Source organism: Primulina eburnea, chromosome 13, assembly GCF_022965805.1.
Source record: "Primulina eburnea isolate SZY01 chromosome 13, ASM2296580v1, whole genome shotgun sequence".
Lineage (NCBI taxonomy): Eukaryota > Viridiplantae > Streptophyta > Magnoliopsida > Lamiales > Gesneriaceae > Primulina > Primulina eburnea.
In genome coordinates, this window is record NC_133113.1 from 27,635,699 (window position 1) to 27,647,901 (window position 12,203).

General features: G+C 32.3%; 1 pseudogene; it reads left to right on the top strand.

Annotated features, from left to right (window-relative positions):
• The first annotated feature begins 5,041 nt into the window (after positions 1-5,041).
• Positions 5,042-10,391, top strand: LOC140808894 (transcription factor LHW-like; annotated as a pseudogene).
• Positions 10,392-12,203: the final 1,812 nt, after the last annotated feature.

The window sequence follows — 12,203 nt, forward strand, 5'->3', positions numbered from 1 at the left end:
TTTCAATTGATTGTAGGTGAATTTTTGTTATTAGTTTTTCTTTTCGGAATCAGACAGTGAATAATTGATAATGATATATATAACATCATGATGTACGATTCTAATCATTTATATAATTTGATAAAATGAAACTAAACTATATAATAAATTAATGATTTAATTATTTCTAGAGTAGGACTACAATCCCCACTATCAATATCATATTTTAAAATATAAATTTTCCAGAGAAGCTAATTATACATATCACTATTCATTCTGTGTGTGTCTATAAGGCAAAGACCAGTAATTAAAAATGATTTGGTCAAGGCATGCCCATTGCCTATGGCCTACCCAAGTTACAATAATTCATCATTCTCAAACTTAGCCCAATGATAAATAAATGTTCCAATTTCACATTTAATACATGACATTAACTTATAAATTTCACTTTAGATATAGATCAGGTCAGACTCACCGTACACATATCTTTCGAATTAGTTTGAGAATGATGCGTTAATGTCTCATACTCGAATCAATTTTTTTTATATCAAAAGTATTATTTTTCATTTTATGTATAAATCAGGTCGACTGGTCTTACGTATATAACTTCGTGAAATCGTCTGTCTGATGTAATATACTTTAATAACAGAATGACTGTTAAAAGTGAAAAATACAGATAATTACCTGGTTATAATTGCGTAACTAATATAAAAAAATTCTGAAATCCAAAATATTATTGTGAAAGTGGAGACATAATGAAGACTAAAATGAAATAAAATTAAGAATGTCAAGATTATCAAGCTCTATGTCTCATTGTGGCGTATCTTGATCCAATATGATTCCAAATTTTGTTGCCTTTTTTTAATCAAAATTATTTGCAATGTCATCATCCGTTTGTCCGCAAGCACTAGCTTAGTTGTCGTGTAATATTTCAAAATTTTTAATTTATCATAAAATAATGAAGCAGTAAATTTCATGAATTTCTTAAATGTATCTTTTGTAATAAATATTAACACGAAGATGTTATATTGGACCCAAGAAACAAAATCAATGAAACAAGGAAGTTCACTACAACTCGAGAAAGCGAACGCTTTGATATAGGTACTAAACCCGTTTCTTCTTCTTCTTTTCTTATTTCATTCGTGGATCATCTGATATCAAAGTCTCGAATTCGAAACTCAGATTTCGATTTCGAGAGCGATTCATGACAAACGTCTCGCTTTTAACTCTTAGAAAAAAACAAAAAACAAGTGAGCAATCCTCAAACTGGATACCGTTTACTCTGACCCTGATTGTGTATTTGTCCCCAAACTCGGGTCCTACCAACCTGCTAGTCGGAGGTACATACTCCCATTGGTTGTGAAATCATATTCCAAAGTTCACTGGGTTGGCTATATTCATTGTATTACACGTGGACCAATCAGAATCCATCATCCGAAATTCAAAAAATATTATTACAGACAAAAAGAGTATCTAACACTTGAGGAAATTTTTCAAATGTAAATGGAGAGAGAATCTTTCTCTTTACTAGATTTAATATTTTTTTGTTACAAAATATTCACTTTTCGGATAAACAATTAAATAAAAAAATTAATTAATTTTTTTATTTAAAAAATAAAAACAGGGAAAGCTTTCGAGTATGTGACAATGAGTAAGGTTAAATAAAGTAGTAACAAAACCGAAAAGGTGCACTAACTCATGTGCATCCAACTACGGATCCATCTTTTTATGCTTCCTCGGTTTATTTATTATTATTACTTTTTTTAAATATATAAAGTTAACAATTTTAATATAAATTTCTTTAATTTATATTCAACAGATTAAACTAACCACAAATTATTTTTTTTAAAAAAATTACTAACAGCAGCAAAGGGACATTCGAAATATCGGAGGAAGTATTTATTATTTAAGAAAAGACACAAACTTGTGTGAGACGGTATTACGAGTCGTATTTTGTGAGATGGATATTTTATTTGGATCATCCATAAAAAAACCAGATTTGAGTTCAAATCTCACTGATTAAATGAAATGTTTTTCCAACAATAGTTCGTTTCGTTATATGTAATTTTATCTTAGTAATTAAATTAAGTTATTTACTACTTTAATATATGTTATTACAAATAAATTTACGGTCACACGAAACACACTGACCAAGAAGAATAAAAGATGTATTATTAGAATAGAAACATCACAGTTTCACAATTATCAAAGCAAATATTCATTTGATTAATCGTAAATATTAAAGAGAGAAGAAAGCGATTGTTTCGAGTCAATAAAAAGTTGAGAGGGGCAAACAACTGGTCTTTGTCAGTTCATCACAGTCACAGCATACTGTAATTTTAAGTAAGGTAGGCTCGAATAATCAACATTATCACTACCTATTTAATAATTATTTTTTTAATGTAAAATGTCCTATTCATTTATTTAAACCAAGATAATTTAATCAGTATCGAAAATGAGTTATAGTTCATCTGACACTAAAATTTTGAGTTTGGAAAAATTTCGAATATGAGATTCAGTTACAACGAAAATCTCTGCAACACAATTAAAAAGATTAATATTAAAAAAAATCTTCATAGAGCGCAATGCCTGAGAATGGAAACTCATAATGCCCTACAAACATATTAAAATGAAATAAAGTTTGAATAAAAGAAGACCTAAATTTGGGACTCGAAAATGTAACACTTGCATCAAGTGCCTTCAGACATCAGGCATTTACCATTCAGAAAAATGCATAGGTAGGAATAGAGTGGGGGGACTTTATGGGCTCAAAGCAATCTTGAATCTCCCAAGAAAAATACACAATTACTATATATATATATATATGTATATATATATTTGGAGTTTAAAAAAATTAGGAAAAAAGGAATTAATCACACTGTCTGGGAAAGAAAATAAAACTCGATCCTTTTTTTTTTTTTTTTTTAAATATATAGAAACTTAGTCTGCGAGTTTATTAGTAAAATGCTTGAATTAGTACAATTGCGCATCTAATCATTTGGGAGGAAAAGGGCCGAAGAATATCATCATTAACGTGGAGAGTCCTTGTGATATTTAATTTTATATAAAAATTTAGAAAGTAACAATATTCTACAGTATTTGCGACTTTTCAGGTTTCCATCATACATAATAATTATATGCATGTATTGGAATTTAAAAAACACAGATTCACAGGTTTTTATATATATATATATATATATTCAATTCTCTCTTTAAGGAAAAGATATGGAGTGTAATAATTATTTTTATTGAATTAAACAAACTATTTATACTGTTTGAGTTAATTTATAGTTTAAAAAGATTTATGTTATATCGTCATCATCGGCTATAAATTTTGATAAATAACAAGTTCGATCCTAGAATTAGTATCAGAGTCAAGATGAGAATATGATTCTCAATTATGATAAATAGTGTAATTATTTGGAAAGAGATTGTTGAGTGCGATAATTGTACTTATTGAGTAGAACAATCGAAATATGACGTTTGTGCTACTGTTCTATGTAAAGATTTGAATTATATCGTTACTACTAACTACAGTTTTTTTTTTTCAAAACAACAAGTGTGTTCGAATTTCGATGCTAAAGAAGCTATTTTTAACAACATTTAGTCGATATATGTATCAAACTCACAATTTTCTTACAAGGATTATAAAATATATATGAAATGTTAGTTGTATTTAAATTAAATGGTGAATAACTAAAGCTCACCTACGTCGACGTGCCCCAACACATAGATTTTGAAGTAATTAATTTTTTTAAAAAAACTAATTAATTAGTCGAGTCCACGAGTTTATGAGAACGACATACGAAGTTTACTTGAATATTACATCTTAATCTTTCAATCGAATATCACTTGAATATTATTTTCATTAATGCATGAATTTGCTCAACTATAGATTTATTTATTTTAAAAAAAGTCAATTTACTACCTAACATATGACAAGGAAAAAAAAAAACATCACCCTAAAGGAAAAAAAAACCAAAAAACTATAATTTCGCAATAAAAAAACAAAATCTAATTTAATAAAAAATTTGGGAATTCACTTGACTTTCAAAATCTAGTTTAAATTTATTTAGTTAACCCACCCCAGAAATAAAATAAAATAAAATAAATTAAAATATATATCAGATTTTTTTTTATAAAAAAGGTAAACGAAGTGACAAAAGATTAGCGTCATTGTCCAGTGTTTCGTGGTCCTGACCCGACAGAGATCCTGCGGTGGAGATAGACTCCTGTTTTTCAAGATATGCTGCCTTCTCGTAGTTTTGAGCAAAGAACGAGGGTACAACTGGGAATTCAACGCCAGGACACCAACTTCCACCGTTGGGCAATAACCATTTTTCCCCAGAGGACAGCCTCTGAATTCTTCATAAGATGGCAAAATTGGAAATAGCATTGTGGGTCAATCGTACAACTAAAAATTCTTATTCCTCTTGCTTCGAACCATGTTCCGTACTACCAGGTATTGCAACATTTATTACGTTTCAACAACCTTATTGATATTTTATTTTTAAGATATAAGACAACACATCGATGGATAAATTATAAGTCATCGATATCGACGCAACTTGGTTATATTGATTAGAAGTTGTAATATTTTACATAAAAGCAAAAATTTGTGTGAGACGATCTCACTGATCGTATTTTATGAGACATATTTTTTTATTTGGGTCATCCATTAAAAAAGTATTACTTTTTATTGTGAAAATCGGTAGGATTGACCCGTCTCATAGATAAAGCTTCGTGAGACCGTCTCACAAGAAACATTCTCTTCAACAAATAGAATAAACGTATTCAATTGAATGAATTAAATTTGGGCGAATATCAAACTTATTCAGGTTTAATTTATATATATTTATTAATTATTATGATAAATTTTAAATTCATCAATTATATCGATATTTGCAAATAAATTTAACAGATAGGAGGACTCGAACTCGAATCATTGCAAGAAGACATCAGATAAGTCTGTATATTCATTTTAAATTCAGCTTTTGGGGTTATAATTTAAAGAAGACAGTTCTTGACTGAACCAATTCCAAGATTCTTTGTTCAGTCCCAAAAAACACACACACACAATTCTGACTGCCCCTCCCCGACCCCCTTCTCCCTGAAATTAGTTGAAAACCAACAGGAAAAAAAGCCGACAAAAAACACACCCCACACAACCCACCTCCCACCAGTGGCAGCCATGGAAATTCCTCACAAACTCCAGGCCCGTTTTCGTCACCCAAATCTCTCATTGATCAATCATCACGGCGCATTTTAGCGCACTCCCACCGATCCCATCCGTCACCCTCACCTGTAGTCAAGTAGTGTAACAAAAGCAAAAGCAGTACACAGACATCATTCATTCATATACGTAGTTTACATACATACTCACTTCGCCCTAGAAAGCAACATTATCCCTCCGACTAAACTTGCATAAAGCTCCGATCTTTGCTTCTACACTTGAAATCTAGTACAAAAACTCACATATAATCTGTTATTTGAAGATGGAAAAACTTGTTCTCGTGGTTAACTGCGAGCTTAAAGCTTGTGGGATAGTGTAGGATCCGCCCAAGGATCTCCAACTTGCGGCGGTCCTTCTTACACTTCGATAACCTTCTTTCTTTTTTCAACGCTCCTCCATTTTCAGAGGAATGGGTTGCAAGAGCATGATAATAGGGGATTTGGGACCGGAGAGGAAAGGGAGCGGTGGGTTGAGAACACAACAGGCTGGGCGTGCGTCTTGCAGAGGAAGCTAGACTAATATATCGTGGAAAGAGAAAAGGAAAAGGAATGAAAACGGTCTCGTTCTAAGGGGGAATAGTTCGATATTCCTTTGTCCTCTCAGTTCTAATTTGAATCTCGCGGTACATTTTCTTCTATAGATAAATTCAAGAATATTCTGCTGTTCGTCGGCGCATGTTGCTGCTCTTTTAAGTTGTTATAGCATGGGGTACCTGTTGAAAGAGGCTTTGAAGACTCTCTGTGGAGTCAACCAGTGGTCTTATGCAGTTTTCTGGAAGTTTGGTTACCAAAACCCCAAGTAAGTTTGTCAAAATCAAGCCTTGTCTTAATCTTTTTGTTCAGGATTTGAAGGGGGGGGGGAAACAACCTTTCTCTCCCCTCCTTGCAACTTTGCAGCCTCTGTTTCTTTGAACATAAACTTATATTTCATTCTTGAATTTTATTTGGTGATCATTATAAATTTTATTACGAATGGAGGCAATTTAATATGCTCCATTTCCAGTTGCCTTTTGATTACTTTGAATGCAACAATGCTGTGTTTTCTTGAAATTTTGTGCTTACCACCATGACGGGGAACAAATAAGGTGATAAAAAGATGAGATCCACACGTTCTTTTTCCCTTCATCTAAAGAGCGAGCCAAGTGCAACCCAACAAATTGTGGTCAAATTTAATGACAACAGTATGATGCTTGATCCGTAATTATGTGTTTTAACTACTTGTCATATACAGTTAAAGCATCCCAATTCAGCGGTAATCAAGATTTTGATTTGACATTTTACAGATTTATTTCGGTACGCTTGTCGTTTTTTTTCTCTTTGTGATCAGATAACTTTCGTTTTCTAACTTTGGACTTTTGTGGTTGGTCCATTCAATTTGTCTAGGGGAATCTTAGTAAAGGCTACAAATATATTTGTTTTAATATCATGAAAAAAACCTTTCAACTGTTATGATTTCCTGTTTAAGAATTTGTTCGTTTCTGATAGTGTCCTTGTCTGCACCAATTTTCTAGCTCCCTGGATCATGTTTCCCTTTCTGAACATTTTCAAGTTTTCAACACGAGTTCATTTGGTGTTTATATGATATTCTAAAAGTTTTAAAATGCTATTAAAATTCGATCTGCAGGCTTTTAATTTGGGAAGAATGTTATTATGAAATGGATTCGAATTGGAGACATCCGTGGATTGTTTCGGGAAACAAGAATCTGGAAACTGTTTTCCAAGATTTCGGTAATTCTTGGGTTTCAGAGGAAAGTTGCAATTTGCCTTCTGGTGTCCGAGCACAGGACACTGTTCATTTGCTAGTAAACAAGATGATGATGGAAAATCATGTTAATATCGTAGGCAAAGGGTAAATAAATCTAATATTGTGCATTACTTGTGCTGGGATTGCAATAAGATTCTCTAAACATACTTAGATACTAGCCTGATTTGTTTTTTCAGATTAGTTGGAAGAGTTGCATTTACTGGTAATCATCAGTGGATACTATCTGAGAATTATTATGGAGAATCCAATCCGTCAGAGGTATAATATAGGCTCAGTTCTGCTTGTTATAAGCTAAAACATTCAATGTGCAATTACCATGTTAACTTTGGAATACTGTTTATTCTTCATGGGGTTTCCAGTACCGAGTGTTTTGCTGTAGCCGTCATAGGAATAATCGCCTTTATCTTTTTGTGGCCTTCTAGGTTGCGAAAGAGGTGTGCCAACAATTATCAGCTGGCATTAAGGTATCAAGATTAAGTTTTTGTCACAGTTGATCTTTTAATTTTTGTTGCCATTATTTTATCCTTTAGCCACTTCTCTCTGTTTTTTTTTGTTGAACAGACGATTGTCGTTATTCCTGTTCTTCCTCATGGTGTTGTTCAGTTTGGATCCTACTTGTCGGTATGTCCTTTCCAGTTGATTATTTCCATATAACTTTCACGATCATAAAAACTTGACTTCCTAAAATGAAGGTTTTGTGTACTGTCTCAGATATCGGAGAACATGGGATTTATTAACAACGTAACATCGCTAGTTCTTCAGCTGGGAAACATACCTGGTACCTTACTGTCTGACAATTATGCATCAAAAGAACTTGGCCCAAAACTCGGGGGTCCAGCATGTCTTGGAAATTCTACTCCTCGTGACCCGTTTTTCGAATCAGATACAATCAATGCCTCTTCTTTCGTTACTGACAGCCTAAACTATGTTGGTAGCTCAACTCCGTTTATCCCCTCAAATACGAAAATATGGAGGAACCAACATGCTTCTCTTCTTGTCCCAAGTCCCTCTTTCGGTTTACCTTCTGGCAGTTCATCTTTAGCAATTCAAAATACGAAAACATCATTAATAGGTTATGGTTCAGATGGAAACAGGGCTGGTAATGAAAATATTGCTTCCAAGTGTTCAGCTTCTACTGGGCATAGAAATGTGAATTCGTCTAAAATGGAGTCTTCTTTCTCTGTTTCTGTCGACAATTTGATGGCAAATTCGTTATTGGGTTATAGCTCTGTAAACCAACCTCATCACTTGGACAAGAAGTGTGCACAAAGTGAGTTCTTTGCTTGTAACGAAGAAATTGGACAAAACATAAATAGAATCAGTGATAATTCCCTACCTCAACACAATAAGCATCTGAATATGAGTCATTCTACAAATGATTCCAAGTATGATGATCCATGTGCTCAACTTCAATCAGGAGACGATTTGTTTGATATTTTGGGTACAGACTTTAAGAATAAAATGTTCCGTAGTTGCTGGAGTAGTTGTGTGAGCGACGAATCGAGCCCAAATAATCATATATCCGGTTACAATAATATTTGTTCCAAGAGTCTGGGTTCTTCGGAAGCACATGGTACTAGACAAGGAAACTCGGATAGTGCGATTTTATCGACTGGCACTGACCATCTCTTGGATGCTGTTGTCTCTAATGTTACTACCTACTGTGACACAGTGCACAAATGACAGTGTTTCTTGCAGGACATCATTGACAAATACAGGCACCTCTTCTGCACCAAATGGTTCACTTCTCCCCTATGGGCGGTATGACCAGGTGAAGGGAGAATTATTTGGTGTTCCAAAATATTTGGCGAAGGCAGGAGCAATGAGTTCTTGTCCATTGAGAACCTTGTCTTCCAAGGAAGAGAACGAGAAATATTCCCCGGGTAGTTCAATTTATGGATCGCAAATAAGTTCCTGGATTGAAAAGGGTCAAAACACGAAGCAGGATAACAGCGTGTCTACTGGATGTTCTAAGAAACCAAGTGAAACTAGCAAAACAAATCGTAAGAGGCTTAAACCAGGAGAAAATCCGAGACCTAGGCCAAAAGATCGCCAAATGATCCAAGATCGTGTCAAGGAGTTGAGGGAGCTTGTCCCAAATGGTGCAAAGGTAATATTTCCTGTTTAAGAGTCCATTTTTTCTGATTTTCTTTGTGTAAAGTTTAGCCGACCTTTTATTTAACTTGTTGTACTTGTTTCATACTCCCATTGTTGTGTTAACAGTGCAGCATTGATTCTCTTCTGGAACGGACCATAAAACACATGCTTTTCTTGCAAAGTGTCGCCAAACATGCAGATAAGCTGAAGCAAACTGGAGAATCCAAGGTGCGAACACAAGATTCTGGGCTTCTTGTTGGGATGGACGTTTTTTTGATGAACTGATGTTCTTGTGCTTATCTCATTTAAGTTTCAGTTAATTGGCAAGGATGGCAATTTGCTACTGAAGGAAAACTTTGAAGGAGGAGCGACATGGGCGTATGAAATAGGCTTGCAATCCATGGTCTGTCCTATTATAGTCGAGGATCTAAATCAACCCCGTCAAATGCTCGTGGAGGTAATAACAGCCGTCTTTTGATGTTCTTCCCTAAACCATAAACCATTGCATTAATATTAAGCTCAAAGATGTTTGTGCGACAGATGCTCTGTGAAGAAAGTGGTTTATTTTTGGAAATAGCTGATATAATTAGAGGACTTGGATTAACCATTTTGAAAGGGGTCATGGAAACTCGTAATGACAAGATTTGGGCTCGGTTTGCTGTTGAGGTACGCCTTCGTTATGAACAGTGAAAGTAACAATCAATTGCTTCTCTCATTACATTACACGTCCTTTGTGTCAACAGGCTAACAGGGACGTCACGAGGATGGAGATCTTTATCTCATTAGTTCGCCTGCTGGAGCAAAGTGCAAAAGATATCCCACAAGACAAGAAAATGGTCCAACAATTTCACCAAACCGCCACTCTTCCAGTGACTGGTATATCCGATATTACGCACTGATCAAATCCGTGTTTTAGTAACTTGGTCTGGAAGTTTTAAGAGCGAGCAAGCTCGAAGCTTGCTATGACTAAGACTTCCAGCTGAAATTACGTGGGCATTATGATGGAAACACGACGCAATATCTTCCTTGAGCTAAGCTGTATGTTTCTGATGTTTGCTTTCCAGCTGTGATTTTATCTATTTATCGGACAAGTTCAGGGGCTGTTCGATTATGAAAACCGGATACGGGTGAAGTCCTGTTTTCTACTTGCAGTTGTTTCAGGGCCTTGTAATCTATAGAAATTGTGCGCAATGATATAGCTAGGGAGACCGGTTGGTTTTGTATGTTTGCTTGTTTAATTTACAGTTGTTTCTTTGTTTGTTTCAGATCTTTGGATTTGGGTCCTTTCAAATTATGGCAGTTCTTGTTTTATTACCCTTGCCTGGTTTGCCAAAGTCCAAGCTTTTATTAGGACATGATACATTACTAGCTAGTTCTCTGAGGCACTCTATTTGATCCCCGAGCTCGACTTGATCTTGACATGATGCTTGAAATAATCGAGCTCAAGCTGATTATGATTCAACTAATTTTTATTAGTTTGAACTAAAGAAAATTTATAAAATTTATTGTAGCTAAAATATATGATCATGATGAAAGTAAGGATAAACAGTAGTTGCCAAAAACATTTAAAAAATAAAATGAATATGAGATAGTAGAGTCTTGAGTTTAACTCAAAAGATGCTCGAGTTTGGCCCCACTCAAAAGTTGAGTTTTAATTGGAATTTTGATTCGTTTCTGTATGTTATACATTATGATATATCTCAGAAATTATGATAATCATAACAATATATATTTTTAAAATTCAGTTTAAAAATTTTAAAAGAATATATATTTAATAGAAAATTGCAACATTAGAAACTTTGAAAATAATGTTAAATTGCATGAAAATTTTCTACACAATTTATGGGAAAATCTATTTAAAAATATATATTTAACTATTATACTTATAAAAATGTAAAACGAATAATAAAGTTTTTCATTGTAAATTTTCTACTATCCCCTTAAATTGTATGTTGTTAGATTAATTGCATGAAAATTTTCTATACAATTTATGAGAAATCTATTCATTAAAAATGAATATATGTTTGATAATAAAAATATATTTTTTATTTATATACCTATAAAAGTGTAGATAATTGACCATGTTTTTCAATTGTCACAAGATAAAAATGACATCTTCATCGATACAAATCCAAAAATTCAATAAAGATGTATTTGTAAATTTTTTATTGTTGTAAGTGTAGAAAAGAAATATCAATTTTTTTTATTTATTCCACCTAATATATAATTAATTAGTAGCCTAATTATTCCATATAATATATAATTAATAGTCTAACAAATGCTAATGAATTATCACTACAATATAAATTAATTGTAATAATTTATATTATTTCAAGAATAAAATATAACTCCTATATTAGTTTTCTCAAATAATCCATCTTTATATTAACTTTAAATATTTTATCCTTTTAATTGTCTTTCTACATTTTATTTTATGATTTTAATGCAATTTTGTAATTATATTTTAGTGTATTTTCTAATTAAGTAATAAATTATAGTATCAAAAAATATATAATAAAAATAATAATTATATATGCAACGGTACAAAAGGTAAAAAAAGCTCTGAAGAAGGTTAAATAATATTTAAATTGAATATTATAGGTTATAATTTATTATCAGTATTATTATTTCATTAATTTTGATAATATTTTGATGAGTTAGTCATAAATATTTTAAATTGATAATTATTTGTCCTTAGTGTACTTCACTTATATAAATTATGATTTATCATTTATAAAATCCATAATTTGGTTGATTTTTAGGTATTATACCGTATACGTGTTGCTTAGATATATTTTCAAAATTTGTTTCAGTTCAATTCGTTCTATATATTATGCTCATTAAAATTTATTATATAACATAAAATCAATGACTTAAATTTTAATTTGAGAAACAATTTTGAAAGTAAGGTATAATTTTTTAAATTAATTTATTCGTCTAATAAGACAAAAGACTAAACCAATATAAATAAAAAAATGATTCAAATATATTTTTTTAAAAAAATCAAATTTTAATTTTTATTAAATAATTAATATTTACATGCATCGCACGTGCTTCTTGCTAGTGACATAAAATATATGAAAACTCAAAAACAATTTTCACAAGATATATATAAATTCTGGAGTTAAAA